The sequence below is a fragment of the Labrus bergylta genome, chromosome 1, assembly GCF_963930695.1.
Source record: "Labrus bergylta chromosome 1, fLabBer1.1, whole genome shotgun sequence".
NCBI classification, from domain to species: domain Eukaryota; kingdom Metazoa; phylum Chordata; class Actinopteri; order Labriformes; family Labridae; genus Labrus; species Labrus bergylta.
This window is the reverse complement of record NC_089195.1, coordinates 31028040-31040727: the sequence shown is the minus strand read 5'-3', so window position 1 is coordinate 31040727 and position 12688 is coordinate 31028040. Positions and strand designations below refer to the sequence as shown.

The window sequence follows — 12688 nt, the reverse complement described above, 5'->3', positions numbered from 1 at the left end:
GTGTGCTCATTGAATTCTTGAGATAATGAAAATAAACCGTTGCAGACAACATGATCCAGTGCAGGCGCACGATAACGATCACATACACAGGCTGGAATATTAAGACGAGCAGGCATGTAATCAGTTGTGTAAGGAGTGTAACTGCTTCTTACTTAAGTCTCTATTTCCCTTAGAGAGTCTAACTTCAACACTCGTGCAATTAATTCTGTTTAGTGGGCGCATAGAACCTAAAGCCTGATTCCCCCCCAGAACCATTTTCAACAAGCGTTTCCCAAAGAATTAGCAGTTTCATGGATCCTCTCTGTTAAGTTAATTTATGCAAAGCAAGGTGAAGGTTTGTGTCCGAGAGCCTTGTAGATAAACAGAAGCTGCTGTTTATCGTGCTCACAGAAACAACCAGCCCACTTCCTGCACAAATAAATTGTCACTCTCGTGGCTTACGCTGTGAGGGGGAAAAAAACAAATCATAAATGCTGCAATAATAATGTGAAGTTTCAGCAAAAGCAGAGAGCTGTTGAATTTCCTCCGCACTGTTTCGCTGTAATGCGATGATTCGCATTCCTAGCCTCAGCCCCACTTTGCGTTCTCAGTTTAACCTAATTCAAAAGCCTCCTTCCTCTCCAGCGCTAGACGAACATCTCTCTCCAGTATTGAAATAATGAGGCCAGATTCTTCCCCCCCCCCCCCGTCTTCCTCATCCACCTCAAGCACTCGGTCATGTGTTAACACATCCATCCTCGTCCCCTCCCTGAAAGGAATAACCCCGACTCTCTGCCTCTTTCCACCACTGACTGGAGCTATCAGCTCAGTTCACCCTCTCTTAATGTGTGAAATTCACCTCCCATATCATTCATCCCTATTAGAAGTCGAGGCCAAGTGAGAGGACTAGGCAGTTACTGCGCTACCTGATTAGATGTATGCTCGGGAAAAAGGGAAAAGCGGGCTGCAGACGACTGGCTGTCAGATTTCAGGGCATTCACTGACTCATTGCTCCTACAGCCTCGACTAGAATAACCCTCCTGAGATAGATGTCTTACTCAAACCTAAATATGGAGCTGTAGGACGCTGTGCTGATCCAACCATCACAGCCTTATTATATGTCTGTATTTTGGAGCCGATTTGAGGGGAAATGGACACCATTGACTTGTTATACTGTCTGCTAACTGAGCCGTTTGCGTGCATCACTGCATGAGTGGCATGATATAATCCTGCTCAGTGCTTATTCTTGTAATGCTTTGGAGTAAGTTATAATCACACTATTAGATAAAGAACATATGTGGTACTGTCGATGCTATATAGCTGTGGTTGCAGTTAAGGGTTGCCACAAACACAGCATTTCAAACACAGTTAAAATCAAACTATCCTAGGACGGGCTGGGAACCTTTGGGTGTCTCACCATTCGATTCTTGGGGTCATGATTCGGTTTGAGAATCTATTTTCGATTCAAAACGATTCTGGATTCATGATTCATGAAGTCTATTTTTGAATTAGGATGTACTTCAGGATCTACTCCAGTCATCTGTGAGAACTGGCTGAATTTCTCTCTGCTCTATTTTGGCATTTAACTGAGTGAAAGAGCTAGCATTAGCACTTAGCAGGGAGTGACTGATGAGCCCCCCCCCCCCCCAAAAAAAAAAAATATAATATATATTTGGAAGTTATGAATCTATTTAAAATCTCAGAAGATAAGAATCTCAATTTTTCCAAAATATTTCCCCCTCCCCCCCCCACTGCTAATATCAGGTACCTGTAACCATGGCAACACAAATAGAAGTCGTAGGGACCCCAGTGTTGGCTCATTTCTTGTTTTGTTCACATGTCCTTAATTGCACAGGTCGTTCCACCCTTTTTAGTTCAATTGAGACATTACTCTCGCTCTCTGTAGTTTGTTAAAGCTTTCTGTACTTTTCTATTCTATCGAGCATTAGATTAACGAGGATTGTATGACATGTTGCCATCAATACAGAGCAATAAAAATCATTTTTTCAAGTCGAGCTCAAAGCAGAGCTGGTCCACAAATGGTTCCCTGTTACCCTCTGGTGTTGTATGAAATATGATGATATGGTGCTGAAACTGAGTAATTTATGATAAGACAGGTGAACTGATAGTAGCTCAAACTGACATTCACATGCATATTCATTCTCATAGTGATAAAATGTAAGAAAACCACCTTCGTCCTCGTTCATGCACGGCCTGCTCCGACCTCCACCTCAGCAACAAAGGAAGTGTGGAAAACAGAAACACGAGGAATACAAAGGAGAAATCCTTCCTGCATATTATCCCATCTCTCCCCCACCATCTCATTTTTCCTAACAATGAGTAAGGTCTTTAACCCTGCACTTTTTGTAAAGAGCCTTGAGATAACACTTGTATGAATTGGCGCTATACAAATAATGATTGATTGATTGAGAAATGCTTGTGGCAGTTCACCAGAGTCCAGTGTGACATATAATGTAAAAAATGTTGAAGAAAAAATGGCTGAATGAATTCATTAATTATCAAAAAAAGTTGGCGATTGAACGAGTTTTGATTGAGGAATCCTCATCTAACTGCTGTCTCTGTTAATTGAAGACATTTTGTGTTTTGGGATGTTTATCGGACAAATTCGCCCGTCGAAGGTGTCAGTAATAACGATTTCTACTTTTTTCATTTCAGCACTCCTGGAAAGAAGTAGGAAAAGCTAAGCTGTGTACAAAGTGAAAAGTCCTCAAACCTCCTCGCAGGTTTGATAGCATCTAATTTTTAATCAAGAGTTTTGTAACAGCCAAATTAAACAAGCCTTAGGACCTCGGGTTGTGATCCATCTCACACAGGATAAAAAATGATTGAGAAATCAATCAGTGTAAATTAATCCTCAAAGTACCCCCACAGCCATTTATTAGGATCTTAAAATTGTGGTGATGTGATGATGTATTTGGCTCTTCCCCACTTAACTTTCCCACCATAAAAAGGGAACAAATATTGAATATTACGAACACTAAAACACACACTGATAGCTTGTACTTGGAGCCACTCAGCATTTGTTGCTTCTGCTTTTGGAGAGATCAAACTGAGAGGCTCAGAGCGCGTAAAATCAATGTCACATTAGATTTCACATAAAGCATGGTTTTAGGCCGACTTTGATCTGTTTTCTTTGACCAGTTGACCAGTTGAATTCGTCTCATCTCCACTTCTATGTCATCGATTTCTTCTTATTGTGGCCTCATTGTTAGCTAAAAATCTTCTAATGTTGCTTTTAGTAAACAGCATGAAGGGAAGATGAAGGTCCCGCTTATCGTCCCACTCTGAAGAGGCTCTGAAAAGCTCCATTTATACCATTATTTTCAGGCAATTATAGAAGGTAAAATCAAGAGAATGATGACTGTAGGAGGCACTTTGATTTTTTTATACCCTGCTCGTCTACTGTGATACAAAAACAATGCTGTGCACAGTTAAACAATAGGGATACTGGTAATTTTTGGTATAAAATGTGAATCCCCCCCCCCCCCCAAAAAAAAAAAACAACAACTCTCCAAATGCGTCACCACTGACCACTTAGGATTGGATCTCACTTTCTCGCTTTCTATGCAAATTATTAATCAAATCCATTAGCCTTTAAAAACAAATGATTATGACAAACTGTGATGCAGCACAGTGTGAGAATTGCACTTATGTGCACCAGTGGTACAAAGGAACAGATGATTATGAAGTGATGGTAGAAACAGAGAAAATAATCTGCAAGATAAACACACAAACATGAAACATCCCTATCCTAACTGCACTGCAGTAATCAGTGGTCGCTGGTACTTTATTTTCCAGTAGGGGGCAACATTTCCACACATGGACCAGGATGTACATCTTAGATCATTAGCTTGATCATAGCACATAATTGAAATTTCAATTAACGAGCTAATAGACTTAGCCTCACGATCATAGTTTTAACTTAAAGGCACAGTATGTCCAGTCCACCACCAGGGGGGGCTCTCGATCAAAACAATAACATAAGATGATGTCGAGGATTTTCGGGGAATCATGGGAGTGAGTCTCTCAGATTAAAACAAACTCTGAGTTGACATTTTTAAAACAAGATCCCTAATTTTTTACATTTTTTATGAAGCCGTTTTTGACTTGACATCCTGTGTTTCCATGGCAACGATAAACGTGTTTGTCAAGGTGGCAGCCACGAAAGAAACGGGGATTTACAAACCATAAAATGAAGGACTTTTCTGGATTTGGTAACTGTTCTGCAGTCTGTCACGCTACAGTGGTGTCACCTGATGCATTCTTCTTCTTTTGTTATTTAATTTGCAGTTATCAAACAGCTTTCAGATCAATCTATAGTGGGGAGGTAAGGGTCACATTTTAATCATGCAGTACTGTAAATAATGGACTAAAAGAACAAAAGATGACATTATTGTAGCATGAACACTTGACTATTTGAATATTTTGAAATAAATTACCCAAAAGATGTTTCACCTTTGGATGTTTGACCACACCTGCCATCATAGTGCCTGGGGGTGGGGGTGGGGGTGGGGGGGGCTCCTTTTTGTGGCATTTGAGCATGTGTGCGGCCGGGCAGTCTGCTGTTTTTGCACTGCCCGGCTGCACCTATGAGATGTGCATATAACTATACCTCCTTTAAAAAAAAAAAAAAAAAGACTGATCCATAAAAAATAGACTTGTAAATATGGCAGCTTTAAGTTGAAGCTATAAAATGTCATAAAAAGTTTTTTTATACCTTCAGGCTAACTCTGTTTCACTTCCCAGATGGCCTTTAGTATCAGCTCTCAATTTGTCTATAAAAACTTGGTGTTTGAGCAGCTGCATTTCCTGTCAGCTTCTCCATCCACACACAGCCTATCGTTGTTTTCAAACCTGTCACTCGCTAAGTCGTTGTTATTTTCTGCTCACAAAGGGGATGAAAAAACAACAAAAAAAAACAACAATGTTCTTCCAGTCAACACATCTCCTGTCCACACGTCTCCACTGTGCCCTTCACCTCCCATGCCCCACTCCACGCTGTCACCACTCAATAAGAACCACACACACACACATGCACATACACATGATTGCATGCATTTCCTCTAACAGACACTCACATCAATTACCACCAGTCTCTCTAACCCCCACGCACACACACACACACACACACACACACTCACATTAACACTTGTGTGCTTGCATACATGTACACGCTCACACACCCACGGAGAGCCCCACATAGACATTGCCTGCAGCTGTATATTTAGCGGCACACACACACACTGCCATTAGGGATCTGAATGGAGAATCAGTGTACAAGGCCAGAGTGATTGTAAGGAGCTCACTCAAAGGTTTGCCGATTATTTCGGTCTCCACAGGAAATCATTTACAATAGCACCACCCCCCCCCCCTCCCACCACCACCACCTTCCTCTCCTCTTCCCAGTTCAGTCCATTTAAACAGGGTGTTGTGTGTGTGAGTATGTGCGGGCCGGGCGGTGCATTATATGAAAGTGTTAAGTCACACTAGTATCAAGAGGGTAAATTCTTTGCTGTGTTGTCTTTTGCGATCGGGTATAGCGTGCTGAGGAGGCCGCGCTCGCTTAGAGAATAGGGTGCTTGGAAGTGAGTCACACACAATGTGATGCAACACAGCGGAGCAGATTTGAATTATGGGGCAATGAACAATGAGGTCATCACAGGGCTGGGGGCATAAATCTCCCAGTACCGTGGTAGAACACAGAATTCCTTATCAATGGAGGAAACTAACAGCAAGGGTTGGAAAAATGCTGCATTGTTTAAGAGAGACTTATTCAGTGTTGCAAATAAAGGACGGGGCTGCTTGTGTTTAGTGTGCGAGACAATTGAAGGGGAATTCTGATTTGATTTTCAATGACATTGTTTTTGTAGCACTGTTTACTTTAACAACGACAGTCACATTTTGTCATGTTAACTTGGAAAACAAAAAAAGCGACATTCTCCAGAAAACAAGTCGCAACCTTGCCTTTTTCCACCGGCGTTTTTAAGTGTTTGCACGCCTCTTTCATCCGCCATGCTGCATCCACTGATATTTTCCATATCTTTCCCCCTCTTCAGCAGATTGTCCACAATCAGCGTCTGCTGTAATACCATCATCCCCAGGCCCCTCTTAAATTTCCTGCTTACTGGGCTTTTACTTTAACTGCATTACATACATCTTCCACTCCCTGCTCATCTGGTTCCTTTCAGCATAAAACAGGCCAAAAAAGATGGATCTAACTCGAAGCGTTTTTTTTTCTGTTGATGCGACCGCTCGTCTTGATGGCAATTTTTTTTTTTTTTTTTTAGAAAATGATAATATTGTCATTTATTGTTGCCTGTTCAGTGGCACAGCTGCGATCTTGATTGATATCGAATGGTGTTTTCATTCCAAGTCTTTGAGAGTGAGAATATGTGCCAGGGCAGTATCGATCCGGAGCTTAGTTGATGGTGCAGTGTGATAGGCCGAAGGAGGGCGAGAATGACTAGATGGCCACGCTTGATGGAGCAAAGATATTAACGGACATAGCAGAGTGAGCAATGGCCTTGTAATGTATGTTTGCATCATTGGCGTGGTTTTGTGTTTTTCCCCTTCATGTTATTGAGCTGACTCGCCTCGTCTCAGTTGTAATTATAGTGCCTAACTCTGCCTAAGGTTAAACCCCCTTTTGACTGGCTGCTAAATAATTCTCTATGTAAGGACACTGTTCAAACCTGCCGGCTTCTTTTAGCACATTTCGCAGCTGTAGCCGAGGACAATACAGCTCATTTGAGATAAAAGCACCGTGTCCCTTTGGCATGTATCAGCACCCGTCAATTGGTCCCTGACGTATCTTTCACATTTTGCAATAAAACCATTTTACCACCTCTGTGTGTTTTGCAAGGCAGCCTGATAGTGTCACACCAAGACAGATGAGCAGCACTCTGGCCTGTGGGCCTGCAGCAATAACTTACACAGGCTCCGAGTCTGCTTTCTAACCATGTAAGAAATTGTGCGCCTGTTGCCCTGCAGTGTGCTTGCGTGTGTTTTTTGAACCCTCTGATCGTGTCCCCCCACAGATGGATTTGTATGATAAATGAGACGGCATCCATCACATGTATCATGATGAGAGTGAGGGGGAATTGGACAAGGCCCGTTTATTGCGGCTGAAGCATCCTTTGATAAATGATATTTGGTATTTTGAAACCTCTCTTAGAGTAAAACCCATTTCAGGCAATCGTTGTAAGCTGTTTTTATGGTTAGAAGGATGTTGGGGTGTGTTCTTTTCCTTGTGTGTGTGTGTGTGTGTGTGTGTGTGGGGGGGGGGTTACAAAGTGGCAACCTCTGATGTTGAAGCCAATGAAGAAGTGCATCTGCAGTTCATCGAGTGTCCACTTGAGGCTCGCTCCAAAAGCCCAGAAAGTCCCATTAACAACCATGTTAAAATGCCTTTTTTTTAACATCATAAATAAACATGTTTACAGCTTGGCACAACAAAGGGTCAGGTCATTCCTCAATTCATGCATACTGTACGGTGGGTCATTTTTTAATAATTCAGCCATTTTGATTAAATTGAGGTGAAGAGGTATACATACCTACCTGTATCCATGGGGTCCAGGCCTTCAGCCGCTCTGCCCCCCCCCCCACCTCTGGAACTCCCTCCCACCACAAATCCGTAATATCGACTTTCTCTCCATTTTTAAACCACATCTCAAAACACATCTTTTTAAACTGCCATATTCAGTTTGAACATTCTCCGTCCTCTACGTCCTGTACCTTTCGGTTTTTAATGTTAATTTTATCGATGTGTTGTAACTTTGTTGTTTTTACCTCTGCTTTGTAAGGTGACCTTGAAAGGCGCCTTTAAATAAAACATATTATTAATATTATACATTTGCTTATTTAATCGTTCGGTTGAGGCGGCTAACAGGTGAGTGCTTTATAGCTGTTTTTGTAGAAGGCCTTATGCATGTTATAACTGGACCTCTTCACCTGTTACTAGTTCAAAGTTAGGTTAAGATATTTCTAATGTAGGATCCACCATCGTTTGGCTTCAAAATGCCTCTTCAGAAACAAACGTGTGACATCACTGAGACTACACCCATGTTTTATACAGTCTTTGTTGGGCACTAGTCTATAGAAACATCCCATTGTCCAGGGTTGAGTATTGTTAATTACAGTTCCAGGGTTCCCAGCAAAACCAACCATTTATATACCTCCTTTCCTCATCCCTCTTTCTTTTGCTTTCTTTCATTCAAAGATTTATGTGAAGCCCTTAGACAAGAGTCTTTAATTTTACGCCTGGGTAGACCATACACACTATTGCTCCACACTCTTTATGCTTTGTATTGGATCTGTCCAAGCCCCGGGCGAGTTTGTGGTTCCAACATGAAGATATAGCGTACCCCACCCTTTAAGGAAGGCACCACATTTCTTCATTCGGAAGCGGCATAAATCTCACCCAACAGGCGTCGAGACACTTTCTGGTGTCTTATGGCGCAATGTGTTGTCTGCAGCATAATTACAAAGGGTAATACACGAGAAAGCATCATGAAGGCAAAGTGTGGCGTCATCCTAATTACATACAACGGACTCATGAGTAATGGGGTCGACGCAGGACATCAATACGACCACTGCCTCTCATAATAGAAAATACCATTGTCTTACTGTGAGAAAATGGTCAGCATCTATCATGTGGACTCCATTCTGTTTTCTCAGGAAGACGTTGAGCCCAGAGACTTAAAAAAACTCTTTCCATCATATCCATCCATTGTTCAGTCAAGCTAAGTCACTCAGCATACAAATCCCTCTCAGCCAGCGCCCTCACCCTCCAGCTCTACCACTCTGAAAGCGAGTGGTGCAAGCGTTCACCATTTACCCTTCAATATTCTCTCTGGATGTTCTCCTCGTCGTTGCTCCTCAAGGAGCCTCTTTCACCTTCATTTAGACCAAAGTCTTGTCGCTCATGTGAACTGGAACAGTTAAATATAAACCCTGCTCTCCGGTTGAGTCAGAAGTCACTGATTGTAATTGTACAAAAACACCTGAAATGATGTCATAGGCCCTCTTTAATGCACTTCAGGTGATTTGAACTGGAGCTACCCGGCGACCTTGAAAAAAAAAAGTAATATAGTCCAACAAAATCATGTAAAATATTCAGTGACCGTGCTTTAGCAAAACCTTTTGCTCCATTATACGTCCAGGGCAACCGCAGTATTGTCAGGGTTAGGCAGCTAAAATGCTACCCTACTTTGATCAGAGAAAATAACATTATTATCTTAAATGTAGCTAAAGGTCATATTAAATCTGGACCATACTGTATAAAAATGGACGCAGATTCAGTGACTTCACCCTTGTTTTCTTAAGACATGTTTTAAAGCCCAACGATGGTGGTGGCCATGTTTGATATACTGTCTCCAACTAACTTATGGTCAACCCTAAATGGCAGGTGAAGGTGGAGTAAAGCCAGCTTTTAACGTCCTTGCAAACAGCTACAGAGCACCCATCTGCCAGATTGGCCACGCCCTTAATTATGCACAACTCTAAGCCTTAATATAATCATAATAGATGAGTTATGAAAAATGTATGCACAGCACAGTGTGTGCACAAATTAAGGAATGACCTTTTCAGACCGAACTCATCAGACTGAAAACATTCTGCTGCCATTTTTTACATCGGACTTGTTGGTTTCTGAGGCAGCCTCAAGTGGACTCTTGAGGAACTGCAGTTATTTGCACCTCTGCATCGGCTTAATTTCTCAACAGCGGAGGTTGCCGCTTGGTCTGGATGTAAGCTACAGGCTCATGCATTAAATATGGATGGACTACAACTATATGGCCATCCCAACCTTAATACCCTTACTTTGCACACTAAGGGTACACTAACTCCCACTTTGCTCTTTAATGTTAGGCAAGGCAAGATATTTATAAAGCAGCATTCATACTCAAAGTGCTTTACAGTTAAAAACAGAACCTCAACAACATTAGGAGCATTACAATGAATATGTCATCAATCCAAACGGTCATTAAAAATAGAAAATATGAAAATCCAAGCGGCATAGATTATGTTAGGCGTAATCGGCCAATCATGCTGGTGTGGTGGTAATGTGGAGAACTGTGGGCCTGTTACTAGAAGAAAGTTGAACAAAATCAGGATTTAATGAAGAATTCCTCCTCAGGGTTGGGATAAATAAGACTGCACAGCTAATGTATAGGCATGGACTTCTACAACGCCTGCATCTTTAATCTGATCTTTCCAGACTTGTTCACATAAACGAGTCCTAATGAAAATCTTGTTCTTTTTTTTTTTCCACCCTACACCAACTTGTTCCTTCATCACCTCGCCCCCGGTTTCCATTCACTAGTTTCTTTCTCCACTCCTTGTGCTCAGCTCCTAATTCATTGATCCTTCCATTGTTGACCAGTGTGCTCGGTGTGAATAATGTATAACGTGTAGGGAAGCAAGGGAGACAGCAGTGAAGGTGCCGTATAGGTGGGGGGAAGCTTAGCGCCTTTAACTTGCCAATGCTCTGTTGCTCCAGGCAATTATTTTGCTGCATTGTAGTGCATGCATACACATACATATATATATAAAATGCACTCATTCAATTCATACACATGAATGCGTACAAACACATGCATGGACACAAACACAGAATAGTGAATCCTTCTTTTGTTGCAGTGTCTGACCACCCAGCCATAGAGATATTGCTCATGGCCTCCTGTGCTGGCTAATAGACCCAATTATTGCACAGCCCTGCCTGAGAGCTCCTAAGAGGTCCAGGCTTTGACACTTTGTATGAATGTGTGTGTGTGTGTGTGTGTGTGTGTGTGTGTGTGTGTGTATTGCAGTTTATGGACGCACTTGTTTTTTTTTTCTGTGCCTTGGAATGAACTCAGAGCCTGAAACAAAAAATTCAAGGCCAAACAGATATATGCTGTTTGGCCTTAAGTATAAAAACGCAACGCATGCAGGCACTGGAAGCCTTGTGATTAGTGCGTCGCTCCATATACGGTATATAGTCCTCCAAGTGGGTGGTTTGGGTTTGAATCCGACAGCTGGCTCCTTTCCCCCACTGTCCTATCTCTAAATAAAAGCATAAATAAACATTTAAAATAAAATAAAAATGTTGCATGCCAAGTGTACACAAACAGCCATTTGCAATGTCAGCCACAAAACACACACTATATTTGGACAAACCCTCAAGAGACCGGGGGGGCTGCTGAGTTTACCCTCCAGAGAGATAAAGGTTTGGAGTGAAGAGAGAGAACCGGAGACAGAGAGAGAGAGAGAGGAAAAAAAGAGGAGTAAAGGCTGGAGGGAGATATCGATGGAAAACGGGGGGGAAGAAGCAGAAGGACAAGACACAGATAAAGAAAGATATAAGAGGTAGTCTAACGGGGAATAACTGCCACTCTGCATTCTAGTAAGAGAGCTAACAATTTCCTTTTTTCTGAAAAGTGTCTTTGGCATTTGGCTGTGAAATGCCACCCATATAAACCAGTTATTGTGGCATGAGAGAGCTTTTTAGCTGTAAACTGCCAGCGAGCACAGAGATGGACCATTATAGACTTTGATACCCTGACACTTAAGAGGTCATTACGAGGCAGAGCACACACACACACACACACACTCACACACACATGCACGCTCAGTGTGCACGCTTAAGCGCGCACACGGACACACAAACACTAAACAAGCAATCAGGGGGGCGAGAGTGGCTTGTGAACCGTCTGGTTCTTATGTTTGAGTGGGTTATGGCTATTCACACAATCAGGAGGGGGCCATTATTCACACTGCACCCCACATTCACTACACATTATGGCTATCTGTCTCTATTGTGAAAAATGACAGGGACTTCAGTTCACTGAGCTTGAATAACCCCCTCTCTTCTCCCCCTCTCTCTTTTCCTCTCCTCTCCATCTCTGTCTCTAGGACTACGACGTCCAGCCGCCATTGAGATGTGACTCTCTGGGGTTTCATTTCACTCTGACGTAGCGAAGCACACGATCACAGGTAAGAAACACGTGTGGCTGAAAGTCTGACACTTACTCCCTCAACAATTTAAGACGTTCAATGTTCAACAAGGGACTCTGACTGTGAATGGATTCTCATTTACAGCAGGCTTATTAAGGCCTGAGGCACAGTCACACAAATATATTTATATGTACACACACACACACACACACACACACACCTGGCGTGCTGTTTTTGTCTACACTACAGTAAGCATTCTGCTTTTTTAGATCCCAAGTATGACCCACAGTGTTCTCCCCGGAGATCTCAGGGTTCCATCTGTGCCAGGAAGTGCTCTAATTGGCCCGACAAATGTGTCCTCTCGAACCGCTAATCCAATCAGATATGACCCAGCGAGCTTCAAAAAGAATATGTAACGGCATACTCTGTGGACGAGTGCAACAACAACAGGGTAGAAGAGCATAGGTTGTTTAAACACCCCCCCCCCCCCCCCCCCCCCCAGACAGATTAAAAAAACAAAAAAACACTAAAATGAAACATACACCAAATGAATTAGAATCAGCATGCTGATCCTGGAGGGCATCAGCAGGACTATAACCACAGAGCCGGACCTTCATCTGCCCATGAAGCCTCTCCTCACTCCAACTTATTTACAGTGTATTTACAAGCTTGTAAATGTTGAATTTACGAGCTCCTTTTTAATTAGAAATACTGTCTCCTAGAGTCGGCCTGATGAATTGCACATTCAATTTAT

At 42.4% G+C, this 12688-nt stretch overlaps 1 protein-coding gene across 1 annotated transcript in view; it reads left to right on the top strand.

Annotated features, from left to right (window-relative positions):
• adgrl3.1 (adhesion G protein-coupled receptor L3.1) overlaps positions 1-12688 on the top strand; it is a 170052-nt gene that overhangs the window by 2839 nt on the left and 154525 nt on the right. The window contains exon 2 of the mRNA XM_065959108.1: positions 11893-11973. The gene's annotated coding sequence lies outside the window, so the exon portion shown is untranslated. The remainder of the gene's footprint in view (positions 1-11892; positions 11974-12688) is intronic.